Genomic DNA, 7,905 nt, shown 5'->3' with positions numbered 1-7,905 from the left:
CACCCTCTGTCTCCCCCTCCCTCCCCCCACCCTCTCCCCCCTCTGTCTCCCCCTCCCTCCCCCCACTCTCTCCCCCCTGTCTCCTCTCCCCTCCTCCCCCTCTATCTCCACTCCCTCTTCCCTCCCTCCTCCCCCACCCTCTCCCCTCTGTTCTCCCCCTCCCTCCCCACACTCTCCCCCCCCTCTGTTCTCCCCCTCCTCCCCCACCCTCTCCCCACCTCTTCTCCCCCTCCCTCCTCCCACTCCCCCCCCCACCCCCCCCCCCCCCCACCCCTCCTCTCCCTCCTCCCTCTCCCCCACGTCTCCTTCCTCCGTCCCTGATCAGCGCTGAGGGGCGGAGACACTGAGATCTGGCAGGGCGTTCCGTGCACCCGGGAGGAGGATGGAGGAGGAGGTTGAAGGGGGAGGATGGAGGGGGAGGGTGGGGGAGGATGGAGGGGGAGGGGATGGCGAGCCGTGCTCTTCCTGAAGAATAGACTGTAGCACCGTGGCCGTTGTGCAAAGGCAGTCAGATGTGTCATCCAGCCAGGGGGAGTGGTGTTTCACATCGCAGCAGGCGCTTGGATGCTTGGAGCTCGCTTGAAGGATGCTGGTGATTGATGCGAGCCGACCAAAACACTGGCCGATTGAGAAATAAGCCGGCGCCCAGCAGCACTTCCAGCCCCGCTGGTACTAGACGGCGATCTCTCTCTCTCTCTCTCTCAATCTACAGAAAACGTGGAAAAAATGTAAAAATATGCAACTTGACCTGCGCGACCAAGTGGAATACAGTGTCTCTATTTTAGAATTAATGCCAGCAAGGACCCGCATTGCTGCTGCTTTGGGATTCATTAAAAGTACTGGAAATATCTACATATATATGTCTCCCTTCGGCGTCTGCTTCACGTAATCCGGTACACATGGCGTGGATTCTCAAACGTGCTCGTTGTCTTGTAGACTGGTATCTCCTCATGTAAGTAATGAATATTAACCGTGTTCCGACATCTCTCGTGAAGGAGCGGAGGGTGTGGGGAGGGAGAGACAGAGAGAGAGGGAGGGGGAGAGGTGGGAGAGGGAGGGGGGGGGGGGGGGGGGAGAGGGAGGGGGGGGGGGGAGCAGGGAGGGGGAGAGAGAGAGAGGACCGGGGGAAGAGAGAGGGGGAGAGAGGGGAGGAGGAGTAGAGGGGGAAGAGAGGGAGGGGGAGAGGGAGGAGAAAGGGAAGGGGGAAGAAAGATAGAGGAGGGGAAGAGAGAGAGGAAGAAGGGAGAGAGAGGGAGAAGGGGGAGAGAGAGAGGAGGGAGAGGAGGGGGAGAGGGAGTTGGAGAGGGAGAGATTGGGGGGAGAGAGGAGGGGAGAGAGAGTGAGGGGGAGGAGAGAGGAGGGAAGAGAGAGGAGAGGGGAGAGAGGAGTGGGTGGGGGAGAGAGAGAGAGAGAGAGAGAGAGAGAGAATTACGGCAAGTATGTGTAGGAGGTAACTCAGCGGGACAGGCAGCGTCTCTGGAGAGAAGGAATGGGTGACGTTTCGGGTCGAGACCCTTCATCAGAGCTTTAGCACTGAGCTGATGTATCAAACCGATGTATTTCTGGAGATATTTCGACATTTCACAGTCGACATTTCAGCCTCTACAGCAAAAAGAATCGTTTTGTTTTGAGGGATGGGGATATTTGAGGCGACAAGGTGACCGGCGTCTTAATAGATATTAACGCAAAGTTGAAAATTAATTTCTGACATCCACACTCGTGTAGATTCTCGTTTGTCAATCGAAGTCAGTCAGCCTATTGACTTAATCTCACTGGCTTCCCTGCAGCGGGCAGTTTCTGGGTGTGGTTAGACTCAAAATGCTGGAGTAACTCGGGCAGCATCTCTGGAGAGAAGGAATGGCCACCGTTTCGGGTCGAGACCCTTCCTCAGACCGAAAGTCGGGGGAGTGGGAGTCTGGAGATATGAAAGGGTGAGGTGCGAAAACGATAGATCAAAGCAGACGGCGATAAGGAAACGTAGGGTGGGGTTATTGAGTCTGTATATATGCCTAGTCAGATTTGGTTCTTTGGGCTAACGGATTCAAGGGATATGGGGGAGAAAGCAGGAACGATGGTACTGATTTTAGATAATCAGCCGTGATCATATTGAATGGCGGTGCCGGCTCGAAGGGCCGAATGGCCAACTCCTGCACCTATCTTCTATGTTTCAATAGACAATAGACAATAGGTGCTAGGAGTAGGCCATCGGCCCTTCGAGCCAGCATCGCCATTCAATGTGATCATGGCTGATCATCCCCAATCCAGTACCCCGTTCCTGCCTTCTCCCCATATCCCCTGACTCCACTATCTTTAAGAGCCCTATCTCGCTCTCTCTTGAAAGCATCCAGAGAACCGGCCTCCACCGCCCTCTGAGGCAGAGATTCCACAGACTTTTTTTTCTGCAGAGAGGGTGTGGGGGCGGGGGGGAGAGAGAGGGTGGCGGGAGAGAGATGGGGGGGGGGGGGGGGGTAGAGGCGGGAGAGAGATGGGGGGGGGGTGGGGTGGGGGAGAGATGGGGGAGAGCGTGGGGGGCGAGAGATGGAGGAGAGGGAGATTCGGTGTGTGTGTGTGTGCATGTGGCTGCATACGGAGTATTCGCGTGTACCGTGAGATTGATACCGGCGGAGTTGTTAGGACTCTGAGCTGCACAAACACCGGGGAAGGTTGTGGGAGGCGGTGCAATGCAATGAGACGAATCATTGTTGCAAATTACACACAATAGAAATTGCAGCGAGGAGCAGCCAGGCTTCAAGCGTCATTGTCAGCCAGGCGGCAGATTTCGCTTGTGGCTTTGGGAAGGTGCTATTATTTTCGTGAAAGGTTCAGTGAGCGAGATTAAAGGGCGAACACTTCCAGTGAAAATATTACCGTTCGGCTACCGGTATTATAACATTTTGAGCTAAAACTCCCCGGTGTGCGGGTCGGAAGGAACTGCAGGTGCCGGTTTTTCACTGAAGATAAGACGAAAAAAGTGCTGGAGTAACTCCGCGGGACAGGCAGAGTCATCGTCTCTGGAGAGAAGGAATAGAAGGTCTGAAGAAGGGTCTCGACCCGAAACTTCGCGCCCGTTCCTTCTCTCCAGAGACGAGGACTCTGCCTGCCCCGCTGAGTTACTCCAGCATTTGTGTCTATTCCCGGCCGGTGGCAAACGGCTCAAACTCGGTTGGTCTCAGTCAGATTCTCAGCGGGATAGCAGACTGGGTGGACAAACGCAGGAAACACCTGCCCCAAGACTTCAGAAACTATTCGCTTACAGTTGGTGGGGCAGAAAAGGTTTGACTGTGGATTCATGAGGTTGCAATGTGCGTGCGTTAACTTCGATGGGGATTTCCAAATTTCTTCCTGTGTTTATGTTACATGGAATTCGAGAGTCAGTGGATAGCGATTTGCAGCTTTTCCCCTCTGCCGTCAAATGGGCAACATTCCCTGCAGTTAGTGAAAAACAGGCCCTTCGGCCCAACTTGCCCGCACTGGCCAACATGTCCCAGCTACACTAGTCCCTGCGTCTGGTCCATATCCCTCCAAACCTGTCCTATCCATGTACCTGTCTAACTGTTTCTTAAATGTTGCGATAGTCCCAGCCTCAACTACCTCCTCTGGCAGCTTGTTCATCAACGCAGGTACAAGAAGGGTCTCGACCCGAAACCTCGCCACCCATCTGCGTTCTCCAGAGATGCTGCCTGACATAGAAACATAGAAAATAGGTGCAGGAGTAGGCCATTCGGCCCTTCGAGCCTGCACCGCCATTCAATATGATCATGGCTGATCATCCAACTCAGTATCCTGTACCTGCCTTCTTTCCATACCCCCTGATCCCTTTAGCCACAGGGGGCATATCTAACTCCCTCTTAAATATAGCCAATGAACTGGCCTCAACTACATTCTGTGGCAGAGAATTCCACAGATTCACCACTCTCTGTGTGAAAAATGTTTTTCTCATCTCGGTCCTAAAAGATTTCCCCCTTATCCTTAAACTGTGACTACTTGTTCTGGACTTCCCCAACATCGGGAACAATCTTCCTGCATCTAGCCTGTCCAACCCCTTAAGAAATTTGTAAGTTTCTATAAGATCCCCCCTCAATCTTCTAAATTCTAGCGAGTACAAGCCGAGTCTATCCAGTCTTTCTTCATATGAAAGTCCTGACATCCCAGGAATCAGTCTGGTGAACTCTCTCTGTACTCCCTCTATGGCAAGAATGTCTTTCCTCAGATTAGGAGACCAAAACTGTACGCAATACTCCAGGTGACTCTAGCACTTTGTGTCTTCTTTTGGCTGGAAATAAGCAGCAGGTCAGGCAGCGTCCGTGGAGAAACTGAGCCAAGATTTTGTGTCGTAACCTGCTGAATTCTTCCAGTATATCCTGGGTTATTTAGGATTTGAAGATGCCTGTCTGGATTTATTATGTACGTCAGGATCCTAACCAACTAGGCTGAGAAATTGTAAAGTTTGGACCAAGGTTTATAATTCAGCGGCGGCACGGTGGCGCAGCGGTAGAGTTACTGCCTTATAGAGTCAGGGACCCGGGTTCGATCCTGACTACGGGTGCTGTCTTCACAGGAGTTGGTACATTCTCCTCCTGGCCGCGTGTGTTTTCTCCAGGTGCTTCGGTTTCCTTACACAAACACAAACATAAAACAACAACAAACAAACAATAATAGTGCAAAAAGATAAAAGCAATGCCTCTAGTTCAGAGCTTATTTGGAGGTTGTAGTAGAAACATAGAAAATAGGTGCAGGAATAGGCCATTCGGCCCTTCGAGTCATGGCCGATCATCCAGTATCAGTACCCCGTTCCCTTGGTTCCGTTAGCCCTAACAGCTTATCTAACTCTCTCTTGAACATTTTTCCTGCATCTAGCCTTAAGAATGTTTAGGAAAGAACTGCAGATGCTGGTTTAAATCTAAGGTAGACACAAATTGCAGGAGTAACTCAGCGGGACAGGCAGCACCTCTGGAGAGAGGGAATGGGTGATATTTTGGGTCGAGACCCTTCTTCAGACCCTTGAGAATGTTATATGTTTCTATAAGATCCCCTCTCATCCTTCTAAATTCCAGTGAACACAAGCCCAGCCGACCCATTATTTCAGCGTGTGTCAAGTGTTATGGTGTTTATTAGCCTGATGGTTGCAGGGAAGAAGCTGTTCCTGAACCTGGACGTTACAGTTTACCGGCTCCTGTACCTTCTTCCCGATGGCAGGAGTGAAATGAGAGCGTGGACAGGGTGGTGTGGGTCTCTGATGATGCTGGCTGCCTACTTGAGGCAGCGACTCCTGTAGCTGCCTTTGATGATGGGGAGGTCAGTACCCGTGCTGAGTCGCTCAGCGGGCATTTGATATCACAGACTTGAATTAGAATCTCATCCACGCAGCTGGGTAATCGATATTGAACTGATTTAATAATTCTGAATGAAAAGTTAATGGTAACCTTGAGTTTGTCGATTACTGTAAAAAAATCCCAGGAATCCTGGGATCAGGCAGCATCTAGGATGAGTCCCTGGATGTTTGGAAGTGAACAGGTAAAAGCTTAGTTTATTGTCACGTGTATAGGTACAGTGAGAAGCTTTTCGGTGGGTGTTAACCAGTCAGTGGATGATTACATTCAAGCCATCCACCGTGTACAGATACAGCTTCTTCTTCGCGTCCACATACAAGATTAGAAGTTGTTCGGCCAGAGCATCTGCATACAATGATGTCGGCCTTGCGCCTCTAGTGCTTCTTGTGTGTGGTCATGGAAAGATTGGTGAAAACGGGGCCGCGACGTGAACACTCTTCCCTTCACCCGTACAGATACACGATAAAGGGGAAATGTGCAGTGATAGGTAAAGCCCAATTAAAGATGGCCCGAGGGTCTTCAATGAGGTAGATAGTTGCTCAGGACCGCTCTTTGGTTGTTGAGAGGACGGTTCAGTTGCCTGATAACAGCTGGGAAGAAACTGTCCCTGAATCTGGAGGAGTGCGTTTTCACACTTCTGTACCCATTTGCCTGATGGGAGACGGGAGATGAAGGGATGAGACTGGTCCTGGACGATGCTGGCGGCCTTGATGAGGCAGCGTGAAGTGTCAATGGAAGGGAGGTTGGTTTGTGTGATGGTCATCTACTCTTGTTGCTTGCTGGATGCCTTGAAAAGAGGAGTGATTGCTGTTGGGAAAAGTGATGCAGAGCGTGATCTGCCCTCATGCACCGAGCCCCAAAGAATGGGTCGACTGGGCTTGTATTCACTGGAATTTAGAAGGATGAGAGGGGTCCTTATAGAAACATATAAGACTCTTAAGGGATTGGACAGGCTAGATGCAGGAAAAATGTTCCCGATGTTGGGGGAGTCCAGAACCAGGGGGTCACACAGTTTAAGAATAAGGGGTTAGGCCATTTAGGACTGAGATGAGGAATAACTTTTTCACCCAGAGAGTTGTGAATCTGTGGAATTCTCTGTCACAGAAGACAGTGGAGGCCAACCCACTGGATGTTTTCAAGAGAGAGCTGGATATAGCTCTTAAGGCTAACGGAATCAAGGGATACAGGGAGAAAGCAGGAACGGGGTACTGATTTTGGATGATCAGCCATGATCATATTGAATGGCGGTGCTGGTTCGAAGGGCCGAATGGCCTACTCCTGCACCTATTTTCTATGTTTCTATGCTGCGATGAGCCTTGGAGGAACAGGTTTAACGTGATTCCACTGGGGCGGGGTGGGGAGGGGATTGGAATTTACCATCATGTGGAAAGGGAAGGTGGAATCAGAGTGGACAAAAACTTTCAAAGGGCAACTGGGAGGGGAACTTGATGGGGAAGCGTGCATGGCCTTGGTGAAAGAGCAGGGAGTGTAACCGAATGGAGAACTTGCAAAGATTATTTAGAGCCGGCACGGTGGCACAGCGGTAGATTTGTTGCCTTATAGCGCTCATAGCGGCAGAGAACCGGGTTCGATCCTGACGACAGGTGCTGCCTGTACGGTGTTTGTACCTGCTCCCCGTGACCTGCGTGGGCTTTCTCCAGGATCCTCCCGCACTCCAAAGACCTATGGGTTTGTAGGCTAATTGGCTTGGTGCAAGCGTAAATTGTCCCTAGTGTGTGCAGGATAGTGTTAATGTGCGGGGATCGCTGGTCGGTGTGGAGTCGTTGGGCCGAAGGGCCTGTTTCCGCGCTGTATCTCTAAAACTAAAGTCAGAACAGCTTGAATGGTTTGAACTGCATCGGGTAATATATGATGCAATGATCAGGTAGCATTGTACAGAGGGCGCTACCTCTACTGAATGTTGACTGCATGTATGACATTCTTTCCTGTCTGCCTTGAAGAGAGCTGTTAAAATGTCAGCCGGAATATTTTTGGGACTGCATTAATAGTTGTGCATTATTATTTTGCAGGTTTTGATAACACTCTTCTTGCTGGAACTCTACAAGGAGATATTTTTATAAGTTTAAAAGCCAACTCCCTGGGGCACTGTTGAAAGAGACAATATTTTCATTTGTAGGTAAGTGCGAGTGTTCTTGGAAATTGCTTTCAAATTGGGGTCAGATAGGAAGCATTTTATCATCGGGATGCATCGCAGCTTGGTTTGGGAACAGCTCCATCCAAGACCGCAAGAAATTGCAGCGAATTGTGGACGCAGCCCAGACCATCACACAGACCAACCTCCCTGCCATTGACTCCATTTACACCTCACGCTGCCTCGGCAAGGCCAGCAGCATAATTAAGGACTAGTCACACCCTGGCCACTCCCTCTTCTCCCCTCTCCCAACAGGCGTGAAGCATAGAAGTGTGAAAACGCACACCACCAGATTCAGTGACAGTTTCTTCCCAGCTGTTATCAGGCAACTGAATCATCCTACCACAACCAGAGAGCAGTGCTGAACTACTATCTACCTCTTTGCTGACCCTCGGACTATCCTTGATGGCGTTTTACCTTGCA

At 50.9% G+C, this 7,905-nt stretch overlaps 1 protein-coding gene across 2 annotated transcripts in view; it reads left to right on the top strand.

The window, feature by feature from the left end:
* Window positions 1–440: 440 nt before the first annotated feature.
* Window positions 441–7,905, top strand: part of LOC116978014 (volume-regulated anion channel subunit LRRC8C-like) — a 28,327-nt gene continuing 20,862 nt past the window's right edge. For both annotated transcript variants that reach the window (XM_033028997.1, XM_033028996.1), the window contains exons 1-2: window positions 441–952; window positions 7,361–7,467. The gene's annotated coding sequence lies outside the window, so the exon portion shown is untranslated. The remainder of the gene's footprint in view (window positions 953–7,360; window positions 7,468–7,905) is intronic.

Source organism: Amblyraja radiata, chromosome 10 (genome assembly GCF_010909765.2).
Source record: "Amblyraja radiata isolate CabotCenter1 chromosome 10, sAmbRad1.1.pri, whole genome shotgun sequence".
NCBI classification, from domain to species: Eukaryota; Metazoa; Chordata; class Chondrichthyes; order Rajiformes; family Rajidae; genus Amblyraja; species Amblyraja radiata.
Note: the sequence above shows the minus strand (reverse complement) of the source record. Positions and strands in the feature narration are given on the sequence as shown.